Raw genomic sequence first — 16,005 nt, 5'->3', positions numbered from 1 at the left:
AAAGAATACAATAGAAAATATCACGGTATGTAATATGAACTATATATACACACACACACACACACACACACACACACACACACACAGTAAGGGTAACTTTTCAGTTAGGCATGTGTAAGCCAGTGAGTCTTCAGATTCACCTGCAAGTAGAATGAGTCACATAAACTGTATATCTTACTGTATTTAGATCATGCTTAAGACCTTACAGCCACAGATGTCCTTTATAAAATTGAGTTGGACTTAAAAAACCTTACAAGGCTCTTTCTTTACAAGATGTGATGAACTTATAACCATCAGCATGAAATACATCCTGTATATACAGCTGTAATTTATACTGGGGTATGAAGACTAGATAGATACCTGCAAGATCCAATTAACTCCAGATGCTTCAGGAAAATTCTCTCCCTTAGCTACTAATTGCACTCATATAGACTAGGATCTTGATGCCAATTCTAAATCTAAGTTACCCTCCCAAAACATACCAAAAAACTTTTAAAAACAAAAGAAACATTCAAGATTTTCTCTAAGCATCTCAATTTTTAAGTAATTAAGATGGAACACCAAAAGAGTAAATGACTGTTCTATTGTCTTAAGTTAACTTAGTCAGTAAAGCTCTTAAAGGAAACATTGGAAAAAGATATCAAAGTCTGGTCTGAAAACATCAGCTAAGTTACATTTGAATTTTAAAAATTATTTTGGTTTCTTTAACTGATTGACCAGGTAACTGTGACTCAAATATCTTTTAAAATTTCAACTACTTTGCTGACTCAGAACTAACACCACTTGATCGACAATTTTCTAATATACAATATAAAATTAAACATAATAATCTATTTTTAGAAATAAGCGGGAACCATACAAATAGAAAAACATACACAGTACACAGATGTCCAACCAATTGAGCCATATCAGCCAGGACTCAATGATAATTCTTGACTGAAATGTTTTTAAAGAACATGCAAATCTTTTTTAAATTAGATAATGAAAGCAATGCTTGACTAAGTAAGTCATTAGACTCTTGACTGACAGTCAACAGAGTGAATAGGTAACTAGTTAAAACACACACACACACACACACACACACACACACACAAGTTTAATCCCATTAAAGTTCATCAGATAAATGCTTCAGCATTTTAACAGAGATGTTAATTCCTTCACAGAAGGTTACAAATTACAACACACCGAAAAATTCTGACCAGATGAAGTTTAGAACAATTTCCCCTATTGGGTATGGCTCAGTTGGTTGAGCACTGTCCCATGCGCAGAAAAGTGTCCAGTTTAATTCCAGTCAAGGCACATACCCAGGTTGTGGGTTTGATACCCCAGTTGGGGAACATAAGGTATCTCACACTTCGATGTTTCTCTCTCTCTATCCCTTTCTCTCTCCCTTCCTCTCTCTCTAAAAACTGAAAATAAATAAGAACAAAAGGTTTTAAAATTTTAAATGTGGCTGAAAATTCTTTGACACTCCTCCCATTGAGAGGTGGTATTCTCTTGTCTCTTCCCCTCAAATCTGAGAGAGCTTCTGACTACTTCAGTCAACAGAATCTGATGGAAGTGGCACTAGGCGACTTCCCAGACAATTTAATAAATGAACAGTCAGCTTTTACCCTTGTTTTGAAAAATATAGAGTCTAAAAGCTGTCATGCTGAAGAGTCCAAGTGTAGGCACACTTTGCCAAGGGTGTCCAGTTGAGCAAGTCCTCTAGGCATCCCCAACAAGGTGCCACACAAGTGAGGGAAGAAGCCATCTTGGAAGTATTTGCATCTTCCCAACCTGAGGCCTTAGACATCCTGAAACAGAGATAAGCCACTCCAACTGTGCCCCTCAATTCTCACCCAAAGAATCTATGAGAAAAATAAAATATAGCTTGTCTTACACCATTCATTCAGTTTGACGTTGACGTGGCTTGTTAAGCAGCAACATATAATAGAAATAGTCATTATCCAATCAAGTTGAAACTGCATACTTTACCACCTAGCAATTCTTTTTAAAAAAATATATTTTATTGATTTTATAGAGAGGAAGGGAAAGGAATAGAGACATAGGAACATCGATGAGAGAGAAACATCCATCAGCTGATGCCTGCGCGCCCTCTTACTGGGGATTGAGCACGAAATCAAGGTACATACCCTTAACCAGAATGAAACCCGGGACCCTTCAGTCTGCAGGCCAACTCTATCCACTGAGCCAAAACAGTTATGGCCCACCCAACAGGAGACATGTTAAAAAATGTTCAGAATAACTGCACTGGACTTATTATTTTTTTTAAAGGGAAAATCCAAATGTACACCTAGAGGAGAATAAATTACAGTATATTTGCTCAATGAGGCAGTGAGTAATGAATGAACTACAGCTACATAAAATAACTCAGATGAATTCTAGGAATAATGTTGAAAATCTAAGTCCAATAAAATAACTTATAGTACACTCTTTCATAAAATTTAAAAATAAGTGAAAGTAAACTGAAGAAACTTTAAAAGCTGTCTGTATGTTTTACAATTGCCTTAGCATTTTTGCCCTCCCAATAAAGATTTTATCTATTGGTTTCCCTCTAATTTTTAGGCAAACACAGGTATATAATACAACTAAAAAAGGAAAAAAAGAGACAAAGAATTTAGGCTAGAAAATGGGGATGGGAGGGCTATCTTATAAATAAGTTTTTTATAATAGCAGTTGAGTTAGGCAGTATTGTCAAAGGCATATCCAGAATCATACATTACTTCTAACAAACTCTTTCACCACCACCCTGACCCAAACTACCATCCTCTCTCACTAGGATATTTTAATAGCCCCCAGTTTATCTTGTTTCCCTGCTTCTTCAGTGAATAGCAGTCACTGTTTCCTTCAAACCAGAGAAGATCATGTCACTCCTCTGTTCAAAGGTTGACATAGGCTTTTTTTTTTCTTTAATATATTTTTATTGGTTTCAGAGAGGAAGGGAGAGCTAGAAACATCAATAATGATTATCATTGACTGGCTGTCTCCTGCATACCCCACACGAGGAATCGAGTCTAGGCATGTGTCCTAACCAGGAATTGAACAGCGATCTGGTTCATAGGTCAAAATTCAAGAACTGAGCCACATAGTAAAAGCTATCCTATGTAATAAAAAGCCTAATAAGCAAATCGGTGGAATGACCAGTCGCTATGATGCATACTGATCACCAGGGGCAACCACTCAATATAGGAGCTGCCCCCAGACCACAGGCCCCAGGCCAGCCAAGGCAGATGCCAGCAGGGGCCCCTGATCACCCCGCAGGTTGCCCCATGGAGGGATGAGGGGGAGATGAGATAGAGTGCCACCACCACCTCATCAGCCCGCTGGTCACCTCCAAGGTGGGTGACAGCAGGGCCCCCCCCCCATTGCCCCAGATTGTCCCTGATCACCAGCCAGGCCAAGGGACCCTACTTGTACATGACTTTGTGCACTGAGCCTTAATAATACTATCTAGTAAAAGAGTGATATGCAAATTAAACATCACTCCACTACACCCACCAGCCACTCATCGAGCAAGTATGCAAATTAACCCCAACCAAGATGGCTGCAGCCACAGAGAGCAAGAGGAAGGATTGGGTTTCCCTGGCAATATAGGAAGCCAAGCTTTACACACACCCTGGCAGGTCCAGGCCTCCACTCAAGGGTACAAAGTTTCAATTATAGAAGGTAAATAAATTCCAACAGAAATGGCAGCAGCCACCAAGCTGGAAGAGAAAGAGGTTAGGATTGCCCCGGGTGATGGAGGAAGCCAAGCTTCTGCAGCCTTGACCAGCTCAGGCCTTCACTCCAGGCTACAAAGATTAAATTCCAGATACCAGGGCCTCCCCCTTGGGTCGCCAGGGGGCGTGGCCAGCTTGCAAACCACCACAGGGCCCTTGCCCAGACTGCCCCACACCCCAAGGGAACCCCCACCTTAATCTAGGACACCCTTCAGGACAAACCAGCTGCCCGCCACCCATGCACGAGGCCTCAGATTGGAGAGGGTACAGGCTGGGCTGACACACACACACACACACACACACACACACACACACACACTGTGCACTAATTTTGTGCACCGGGCCTCTAGTCTTTATAGTAACTATCAATTTCCATATGATCTACTATCTCTACCTACTTCTTTCCCCCTTTGACTTAACCTCCTACTAGATCCCTCTTCTTTTTGTTTGTGGGGGTTTTTGCACCTGCTGCCACCCCCTACTTCCAACCCAAAATATCATCCCCACAGTTCCCCATGCCTAACACTATAATATTGCATCCCCTTCTTCTCTACATTCCTTAACTCTCATCTGCTTTATTTTTTCTCCTCAGCATTTGTTGCCATTTAACATAAAACATATTCTACTTATAATATTTACTGTCCAACTAGAAAATAAGGGCAGGAATCTGGATTTTGTTCTCTGCAGCAACTAACATGTACCTAGCCTTCAACAATAAGTAATTGGTGCTGAAAGTAATATAATGAATACTGGTAGGAAATTAAAACCAGAAAATAGCTAACACCTACAGTCTAAACAAAGTCCCAATTTCTCAACAATTCAGTGACTCATTCTGTAAATACAATAGTTCCTTTACTCTCTTAAAGACTTAAAGTTCCTCAACTAGAAACTTGTCTTTCACATAGAAATCATCACTTTAAAGCATTTAAACCAGCATTCACAAGTATCTTGAGATCAAGCATGTTCATCATAAGCTTCCCTAAATACACAGTAACTTTTTCCTCAAAATAATGAATTAAAACTTGCCACAAATGCCTTTTGGCACGAAATTCAACATTTTTAAGCGTAAAAATATCTATGTTAACCCCTTCAGCAAATTTGACATATGAAGTTTTGAAGCTTGCTGTCAATACAACAAAATAGCATACATATCAAATCGCATATATGTCAACATATGTGTAACTCCATCTGTTGACAAAAATCCAACTAACCGGTACACCTAGTAAATTTATTTAATACAATAAAATCAACTCTTACATACAAATGCACTGATTAGGAAAAGATGAATTAATGTAACAATGTAGTTGAACCAATATTTCAACCTTTCAAACTAGTTTGTGTAGTTGTGTTCAGTAATATCAGGTTTTACCTTCACTACTGTCCATTACATTTCAGTCCCCAGGGTTTAAAATCCAAAAGAACAGAAAGATGTTAGTATAATATTATTAGTAATATTAAAAATAGCTCCCACTTTTTGAAACCTGAAGGGCCTGGTACTTGACATATATAGTTTTCTAATCTTAGAAACAATCTAACAAAGTTAACATTGTTTCCCATGGCTATTCAGACTGAGCAGTTTGGACAAAGCCACATAAGCTGACTTTACCAATAGGAATTCAAATTCAGTCTGACTCAAAAATCTGCATTCTAGAATATACCTCAACTATAAGCCCAGTGCAAGAAATTCATGCACTATTAGGGTCCTTAATGGCTGCCAGCTGGGGTGGGGTGAGCGGGGGTGGGGGATGACACACACACACACACACACACTCGCTTCTTTCCCCTGGCCAATTCCGCACCCACCCCTCCTTGACCCCAAGGCTCCCTAGTTGAACTCGGGGGCAGGGCAGGAGACTCCAGTTGAGGAGATTAAATTATCTTCTACATTTTTTTTTCCTTCACATTTGTTCTCCTTTATTCATTAGTTACAAAAATCTCATTTTTTACTGGACTCAGACTTAGAGGTAGAAGCTCTCAGAGAGGACAGTCTACGTCTCTTCACAATCTATTCCTGGCATTTTTCTTTGACCTCCTTCATTCTTTTTGCCAAAAGTTTAGCATTCTGCGGCCTCTTCTTGTTCTTACTAATAGGTTGTTGTTTTTCAGAGTAATATGCCTGCGTTTGTGTTGCAGGACACGTGGAGTAACAAGACACTAAATCTTGGATGCTTTAGTCCTAGGTTTTTTTACCTTCTTGGTTTAGAGGCTTTCTCACAACATATTTTCAGACATCATCATCTTTTTAAAAAAAAATATATATATATATATATATATATATATATATATATATATATATTATTGATTTTGTACAGAGAGGAAGGGAGAGAGATAGAGAGCTAGAAAAATCTATGAGAGAGTGTCATCGATCAGCTGCCTCTTGCACACCCCCTACTGGGGATATGCCCGCAACCAAGGTACATGCCCTTGACTGGAATTGAACCCGGGTCCCTTCAGTCCCCAAGCCGACGCTCTATCCATTGAGCCAAACCGGTTTCGGCCAGACATCATCTTCTTTAGAGATTGAAAAGTTTGTGGATTCTACTGGCTCTTTTGAGACCCAGGCGACAAAGGCACAGTGGTATCAGTGAGACCAGGAATATCTTTGTCCCCCCACCCCCTCGTTTTTTACAATGACCAAGTTGAGAACACTGAGATTGGCATCCACAATGCAACTTCGAACAGATTTGCATTTTCTCTCTCCAGCCCTCCTCAGTCTGTAACAGGAGTGCCCTTACTCAGCAGCAGGCGGACTCGGCCATGGGTCAAGACACCCTGCTTCCTGGGGAAAGCTTGTTTGTCATTCCCACCACTGATTCGAACCACATAACCCTTCCATCTTCACCCAGAGCGTCGGCGGCAACTTCTGTGGCCATACGCTTCTCATAAAAAGTACAAAATTTGCGTTCATCGTCCAATTCAATGAGTTTCTGGCAGCCAGTGGCTGGGAAAGAGATGTTGAGCTTCATCCTGAAGCTGCCAACAGCCTCCGAGGCGCCATGAAAAAGAGCCTATGTTTTTATTATATAGGATAAAGTTGTTTTTAAAAGAAGTCTGGCCCAGCTGGTATGGTTCAGTGGTTGAACATCAACCTATAAACCAGGAAGTCACAGTTCCAGTCCCAGTCAGGGCACTTGCCCAGGTTGTGGGCTTGATCCCCAGTTAGGGTCATGCAGGAGATAGCCAATCAATGAATCTATCTCATCAGTGATGTTTTTATCTCTCCCTCCCTTCCCTTCTGAAATCAATAAAAATATATTTTATAAAAAGTAGTACTCTGCATACTTTCCACTAGACTACACTGCTTTTCTTAGTCAAAATTGAAATTCTTATAATTAATATATAAAGCATACTGAGTTCTGGACAATACCAAGGAGTCCCAATCAGTAGAAAAATTTAGCTAAATAAATTAAAGGGGGGCTTAAAATCTAAAAATATTTACCTAATAAGAACTGTAATAACTTTTCTTCAAGTTCAAATTAAGTGAGTATTAAGTCTCAGTTTTCCAAAGTCCTTTTCTCTAAGACATTTGAGTACCCTAAAAATAAATACATAAATTGCCTGGATATTTATCTCCTTTGATAAGTATGAAAAAGTAATATAAAAATGTTCCTGGCTCTACTATTCAACAAAAATTGCTCACCAATATGTGACCTCTCTTTCAAAAATTGGTTATAGTCATTAGCCAACCTCTACGTAATACATCCAACTGGATTATCATGCTAATAAAGAAAAGGAAAGCCACAGGAACTCAAGAGGTAATTTATAATTGGCTCAGAAACTTGGCGACATAGTGGGATTATGGGAGCCAGCAAAAACTGTTACATAACAAAATGTCTTTTACAGACCACCACCACTTTCCCTGTAACAGAGTTCAAAGGGTTATTTTCACTCTTTAGTCACACTAAGGATCAGAAGGCCAATCACAACAGTGTAACCAGATTTCCTAAAAAGGAATTCAATTCTGTGTTCTCTTCAGAATCTTTCTATCCCAGTAATCTATATATATAAAAGCTTAAGCGTCTGGTCAGCCAGTCTACCTACCAGTCGCTATGATGCGCACTGACCATCAGGGGACAGGTGCTCAATGCACAGGATTAGGATCCCTCCTGTCTGGATCGGGCCTGTGGTGATGGGGCTGAAACCAACTCTCCAACATCCCCCAAAATTGTGAGAGGATGCAAGCCAGACCAAGGGACCCCCACCAATGCACAAATCTGTGCACTGAGCCTCTAGTTCTATATAAAAGGCTAAAATGCAAATTGACTGATGGCAGAACAACCAGTTGCACAAAGTACACTGACCACCAGGGGGCAGATGCTCAACACAGGATCTGCTACCTGGTGGTCCATGCGCTCCCACAGGGGGGACACCGCTCAGCTAGGGGCAGGGCTCACAGCTTGCGAGTGCAATACATCACACACACACACACACACACACACACACACACACAGCCCTCCCTTCCTCTCATATCAAAAGAATAAAAAATAAATTTAAAAAAATGTAGCCCTAACCAGTTTGGCTCAGTGGATAGAGCATCGCCTGCGAACTCGAGGGTCCCAGGTTCAATTCCATTCAAGGGCATGTACCCTGGTTGTGGGCACATACCCAGTAGGGAGTGTGCAGGAGACAGCAGATCAATGTTTCTCTCTCATCGATGTTTCTAGCTCTCTATTCCTCTCCCTTCCTCTGTAAAAAATACAAAATAAAAAATAAACTGTAATGTGATCCTAGCCAGCAGTTTGCTCAGTGGATAGAGCATTGGCCTTCGGACTGAAGGGTCCAGTGTTCAGTTTCAGTCAAGGGCACGTACCTGGGTTGCAGGCTCAATCCCTGGCCCTGGTTGGGGTGAGTGCAAGAGGCAACCAACTGATGTCTCTCTTTCAATCAATGTTTCTATCTCTGCCTCTCCCCCTTCCTTTCGCTCTCTCTCCAAAAATCAATGGAAAAATATCATTGGTATGCATATATATACTATGCATAACCCATGATTGCAGACAGTGGGGTGTTGAGAACCCAGGGCAGGGATGGCTGAAGAGGGTTGATGGGGGGGGGGGGGAGGGGGAGCAACATGTAATACTTTCAACAATAAAGATTTTTTAAAATATATTTTTATTGATTTTTTTACAGAGAGGAAGGGAGAGGGATAGAGTTAGAAACATTGATGAGAGAGAGACATCAATCAGCTGCCTCCTGCACACCCCCTACTGGGGATGTGCCCACAACCAAGGTACATGCCCTTGACCGGAATCGAACCTGGGACCTTTCAGTCCACAGGCCGACGCTCTATCCATTGAGCAAACCGATATTGGCAATAAAGATTTTTTTAAAAAGAAAATAAAAATATCATGTGATGATTTAAAAAAAAAATTTTTTTTAATTGTCATATTTAAGTTATCTTTCTCAGCAGAATGAAGAACTAAACCAACAAGAGATCAGCAGAAAGGTTCTCCAGGTAGAGGGACTAATAAGTGCACAGACAGGAATGCACTTGGCTTGTGGAGTAAGAAGACCAGCGTTGTCGGAGCACAGTGAGCCAAGGGAAAAGTAGTAAGATGATATGATACCAAAGAGGTAAACAAAAGCACACAGAACCTGCATCCTTGTGGGACCTTGCAGCCTACAATAAGGTGATTTGTGTTTATGCAGACTTAACTTTGTCATTTACTTGCTGTGTGAACTTCAACAATTTATCTAGCCTTTTAAAAGAGGATTAACAACTACCAATCACCTTGAGAACCAAACAATACAGTACATCTAAAGCACTATGTACAATACAATGGCTAGTACATAGTCTCAAATACTGGCTATGAATCCTAGCAGGATTATCTGATTATCAAGTCTAGTGGTTCTCAATATATATTTCCTACCCCAGCAGCTTCAGCAACACCTGGGAATATTTTTAGAAACCTACATTCTAATGCTCCACTCAGGACACACCAAATCATAAAATGAATTGTGGGCCCACCAGGTGATTCTGATGAGCACTAAAGTTGAAGAACTTGAAAGCTGGAGATTCTAGTCAAATCTCCAAATTTCACATATAAATAAACAGAAACGTAAAGAGATTTAGTGACTTGTCCAAAATAACAACAATGGAGACCATTTGTTTAGGGTCCATTATATGCCAGATATTATGCTGGCCACTTTACATTTATCTCAGGTCCTCTTAACAATCCAGCCAGCACCCTACCCCCCCTACCTCCCCCCCCACAAGCTTAAGCAGAAGAAAAACTGAGGTCCAGAGGAGTAAAATGATTTGTCAAAGTTTGCTCAATTATTAAGTGGTAATGTCAACATTTAAACCCAAGAATGTGATCCCCAAACTATGACTACTGACTGGTGTAAGGGAGCAGTACTGAAAGCACCCTAAGACTTCACTCAAACACACCCGTCTTCTTACTCTATCACAGCACTTTAACTGCAATAATTACTATGAAATATACCAGAAATTACCACTACTTTAAGCTCAGAACAGAGATAATTTGTTCTTTATTCCAAACAGAAAAAGAACAACAAAGATGTACTATAAAAACAGATTATGGGATAGGAAGAAACAGAAGTCAGGGCTTAGATATATTAATAATTTTGCAGCATAAATATAAAAAAAAGCATAAGAAAATATTTGTTATTGAATCTTCCTGTCCTCACTATTCCCAAGAGCCTACTACTTTCATATAGTGAGTTATCAACTCCTTAAAATGGCTACAGATTTATAAAAGCCCAATGATAACCATCAAGTGTTTTTATTCTAAAATAAGTGTTATAAAATTTAAATTTTAAGTAAACAAATTGGTAACTCCCTTCTTCACCCTTCAATCCCAATCATTTAAACAAGTTGAATAGTATTCCTTCTGCATACTCCAATTCCAATGATAAAAAGGAACCAGAAGAAAACAGAAAAATAAATTTTATTAATTTCTACCTTCTCTACTATCTTCATTCACACAATAAATACTGTTTGGAACCTTGTGTTAGGCAATGGGCTCCAGGTAAGTACCACAATACAGCTTACACTGTAATGGATGAGAGACCAAAAAAAATGTAGTAGGTAAAAGACTAAAACAGCCATGCTAAGAGCTGAGGAAAATGTATTAGAGAGTACAGTAAGTCCAAGAGCTGTAACTTAAGAAAAGATTTTGATTGGTTCAAGGAAAGGGGACCAGAATATAAAGCAGAATACAGCCCTAACCAATTTTGGCTCAGTGGATAGAGCGTCAGCCTGCAGACCACAGTTAGATTTCGATCAAGGGCATGTACCTTGGTTGCAGGCTCCTCCCCAGCCCGTCAACCAATCAATGAGTTTCTTTCACATCAATATTTCTCTTCCACTCTCTCTAACAGATAAATGGAAAAGTATCATTGGAAGAGGATTAACAATAAATAAAGAAAACAGGTAAGGTATGTGGCTGAAAAGACAATCAGGAATAATGGCATTATAAGGCCTAAAAGGCTATAGCAGACAGTTTAGATTTTATTCTAAAAGCAATTGGAAACTAATGAAAGGTTTTTTAAACAAGAAAGTAACAGTAGCCGAAACTGGTTTGGCTCAGTTGTATTATAGAGTGTGGGTCTGCGGCATGTATGTTGGCTGTGGGCACATCCCCAGTGGGGGATATGCAGGAGGCGGCTGGTCAATGTTTCTCTCTCATCAACGTTTCTGGATCTCTATCTTCTCTCCATTCCTCTCTGATAAAAAAAATAAGTAAATAAATAAATAAAATAAAATAAATAAAAAAATAAAAATAAAATAAAATATATTAAAAAAAAAGAAAAAGAAAGAAACAGTAAGTTTAAAATGACCATTTTGCTACAATATAAAAACCAGACTTAGGAAGAAAAAGTGAATACAAGGAAACCAGTTAGGACAGGTTCTCAAGGAGAGATCATTATGGTTGTGAAGATGAAGTCAACAGATCAAAAAATATTATAGAAATAGAACCAGAAAGTCATGTAAAAGACTGATAGTAGGAATGACTAAATACAAATCAAGGTCCTTATAAAATGAGGGTGGAGCTCTAATGAATGAGATTAGTGCCCTTATAAGAGACCTCAGGGAGCTCTCTCTTCCTCTTTACTATAATGAGAAAGTAGTATGAAGTCTGCAATGCAGTATGGAACCTACACAGAAATTGGCCATAATGGCATCCTGCTCTTCAACATCCAGCCTCTGGAACTGTGAGAAATAAATGTCTATTGTTTATAAGCCACCCAGTCTATGGTACTTTGTTATAGCAGCCTAAACTAAGACAAAGGTGGACTCCTAGACTTTATTACATACTGTAATGAGGAATGAAATGGAGATGGGGAGGTGGAGTTGCGGGGTGGTGAGAAGTGAAATAAACTAGATTTTAGCAAGGAATCAAGAACTCACTTTAACATACTAAATTTGAAATACCTACAAGACAGATAAATGGATATGAATCTAACCTTCAGAAAGAATATATAGTTGAACTAAAGATACAGTTTGGAATTATTAGTGTATGGATGATACTTAAAGGACAGGAATGTATAAGGAAGGGGAGATGAGTGTTTGAAAACTAAACCCTGAAGTACCATAACATTCAACGGGTAGGAAGAGAAGAGGGCCCAGAGATCTGTATAGAGAATGCAAAGGGGAAAAAGAGAGGGGGGAGAATGTGCTGTATTCTAGTTGATATCTCCTTTATAGTTCTGAGTCCACTCAATTTTCTTCTTTTGAAAGTCAAATTATCTAGTTGAACCTAATTTCTATTCTTTTGCCTCTACCTTATTCCTACACATCTTTATAAATAAACAAGGGAATGCCTTTTTTTTTTATTTTTTTAAGGCTTTTGGGGAGAGATTCTGAAATATATAGAGATGAAAAATATGTTATATAGACTTGGCTTCAGAATAATTGGTGTGTGTGTGTTGTTGTTGTGGGGTGTCTAGATAAAACCAGAATAGTTGAATTAATGCCTGCTGTCGCTGAGTGATACACACATGGGGGTTTAACTGCACTGTTCTCTCCACTTGGTATTAAGCTTGAATTTTCTACAATAAAAACATAAAGGGAAAAGGAAGCTGACAAACACCGGCACAAGAGTTAACATCTCAATTTTATTCAGAGTAATGAGAGGTACAACCCGTGGATTTACAGGGTTGACCTAGACATTCTAGAAGTTTAAAGGCACACCCATTGACTTTACGGGTGAAATCCCCCACACACACACACAGTTATTTTTTTAAATATTTTTATTGAATTTTCACAGAGAGGAAGAGAGAGGCATAGAGAGTTAGAAACATCGATGCGAGAGAATCATCGATCAGCTGCCTCCTGCACACCCCCTACCGGGATGTGCCCGCAACCAAGGTACATGCCCTTGACCGGAATCGAACCCGAGACCCTTCAGTCCGCAGGCCGACGCTCTATCCACTGAGCCAAACCAGTCTCGGCATATTGTTATTTTTAAATAATGACTCACAATTCTCCACAGGGCTATGGCAAAATAGACTGTACTCAACACTTTCATTTCTTAAGACATATACTTGAGTTTGAAAAATTTTATCATTTTGAGAATCTCTTACATTAGCTTGGAAAACTAGAGAAACCTTCACAACATTAACTAAGTAGACATCAAGTGTTCCTACAATAGTTAAAAAACCATTCATCACACACATTCTGTGAGATGCACAAGGTCAACAGTTGCTAACCAGTGAGAGGTTGGATGCTGCAGTCTCTCTTTGGGTCAAAAACCTATACACTAATCAATTAGGATGCTGTATTAATACAGAAAATAACACACAGTAATCTTCATATAAAAGACCACAACTTCAAGATGAGAATTCCTAATCTACACATTCTTTAAATAAAATATTACCTTTCTCTTTTTAAAAAAAAATTATTTGAGAGAGAGAGAAGGGGGAAAGGAAGAGGGGGTTGGGGGAGGCTGGCTGATCAGTTGCCTCCCATACACACCTAAGCTGGGGATCGAACCCGAAACCTAAATACGTGCCCTGACGAGGAATCAAACTGGCAAACTTTTGGTGTATGATGTTTCAACTAACTGAGCCATTCAAGCAGGGCTAATGTTCCTTTTCTTAAAGTTTTCTTTCCTAAAACCTGACAGTTATTATGAATTCACCACCAAATTTAGATTAAATTTTATTTTACATATGCACGAACATATGTATTCACATATCCATAATCATCCTTTTTAGTTGTAAGTAGAGATAAACCAAGTCTTTATCCTTTTCTACTAAAATGAAAACTTTCCCCTAGAAATGGTGAGGACTGAAATACGACACAAAAAGTAGAAATTTGACAAGATCAACACTCACATTTAAATTGATATCCTCAATGGTAAAATGAATGACATACAAATTTCTCTACAAAGACTGGTTGCTCAAAGGTCAATCCCTCTCTCATTTCTTTTAGTCATTTATCAACCAAATCCAAAGGCCTTTCTGATCGCCCACCTAATTCAAGTTCTCTGTCCCCAGAAAATTCCAAGTATATTCAGAAAGAAGAAACAAAGGGAAAGGGAATTTTTTTTATTAAATTCACATAGTACCTTTCCTCTCAGGCTTCACAATTAATAAAATAAAGAAAACCAGAAGATTCAAAGCATTAATGACCTAGGAGGAAAAACACAAGTGCAATTTAACTGTCATTATGGACCAAATTATGCCAAACACAGTATTTCCTAAACCTGTGTACATTAAAAATCAAAATGTTCAAGGTTTAGTTTGTCAAGGTTACTTTTATTTTCTGGGCTGGGAGTCAAGTCTCACAAACAGTATAAAAATATGAAGAAAAAAATACCACAGTTCTTCAGTTATTTACAGATTAAAATATTTATCCTGAACACTGTTTTATTATTTGGGGTGGGGGTACAGCAAAACTAGAGTACAGTGTAACACCAGGAATAGAAAGCAGATGCTACACAGTAAGGTTGTCAAACTTTTCTCTCAAAACATTATGCTAACCTCTTCTTCTGAGCTTCTATTCATACTTGACTTGCTCGGCTCACCTCTATCCCCTTGCCCCCCTTCACCCCCTTTTTACTCTACTTACTTATTCTCTACCCAACCCCATCCTCTCTAATGTATGATAGTCTAAATAGTATTTTATGCTGCCCTGGCCAGTGTTGCTCAATGGTTAGATTATCAAACCTCACACACTGAAGGGTAGTGAAATTAATTCCCATTCAAAGAGCTTGTGCCTGGGTTGCAGGTTCGATCCCAGAGGCGGCCAACTGGTGTCTCTCTCTCTCTTCCTCCCTCCCTCTCTTCCACTCTCTAAAATCAATGGAAAAAATACCCTCAAATGAGGATTAACACACGCACAAAATATTTCATGCTAAAGCATTCTCTGAAATATTGTGATTTTACAACCAGATATTATCTCCCCCTTTCTATAAACTTTAGAATCTTATTACAACAATTCTTATGAGTTGCGTATTGCATACCTACATCCATGTATAACTTATGACTCCTCAAAAACTTAACTGCTAATAGCTGATGACTAATAGCATAAACTTGCTGATAACATAACAGTTCCTTAATACATAGTTTGACATATGAATTATAATGTATTGTACAATAAAATGAGCTAGAGAAAGAAAAATGTTCTTTTTAAAATCGTAAGAAAAATAAATTTACTATATTTATTGAAAAATAAATCTATGTGTAAGTGGACCCAGGCTGTTCAAACCCATATTGTTCAAGGGTCAAATGTACTACTTATGTATCTCAAAGTGTAACAATAGCATGTTATCTTCAGAATTCCTCTCCAAATCCTTATAATATAGCAGATACTCAATATTTACCAAAAAATAAAAAATAAAAATGGTTAATTCACCTCTCTAGATATAAACAATTGTCATGAAACCTTTCAGTTTTATGACAACAAAGTTTATGACAACATGGCTTCCATCTTCCTGTTTTGAAAACTGTTTCACAAGAATGACTCATCCTTCAGTGGAAAAATCCAGATGTAAAAGTGGCTAAAGTGTGTTACAATCAGCTCCCTAGGTTCCTGACACGAACAGTGGCTAACGGCTGCTAAAGCTAGTTAACTAATCTTTGCCCTAAGTATAGCAAGTTATCCAGGAGTAGAATTCACATTTCCTGACTCCTGCCTTGACCTCAGAAGAACATTATTCACACACCACAAAGAAAATATTAGCCTTCAAGTCCCTAAATCAAGAGCAAGCCTGGAGTGTTTGAATTTAAATTTGTCTAAAGCTGTGGTAGGCAAACTGTGGCTCTCGAGCCATATGCGACTCTTTGGCCCCTTGAACGTAGCTCTTCCACAAAATAC

The 16,005-nt window shown here is 38.8% G+C and overlaps 1 protein-coding gene and 1 pseudogene across 5 annotated transcripts in view; both read right to left on the bottom strand.

Annotated features, from left to right (window-relative positions):
• Positions 1 to 16,005, bottom strand: part of KANSL1 (KAT8 regulatory NSL complex subunit 1) — a 150,308-nt gene that overhangs the window by 67,227 nt on the left and 67,076 nt on the right. The gene's annotated exons all lie outside the window — the stretch shown is intronic.
• Positions 6,233 to 6,750, bottom strand: LOC118726362 (annotated as a pseudogene).

This window comes from Pipistrellus kuhlii, unplaced genomic scaffold, assembly GCF_014108245.1.
Source record: "Pipistrellus kuhlii isolate mPipKuh1 unplaced genomic scaffold, mPipKuh1.p scaffold_m20_p_22, whole genome shotgun sequence".
Lineage (NCBI taxonomy): Eukaryota > Metazoa > Chordata > Mammalia > Chiroptera > Vespertilionidae > Pipistrellus > Pipistrellus kuhlii.
This window is presented reverse-complemented; position numbering and strand designations above follow the sequence as displayed.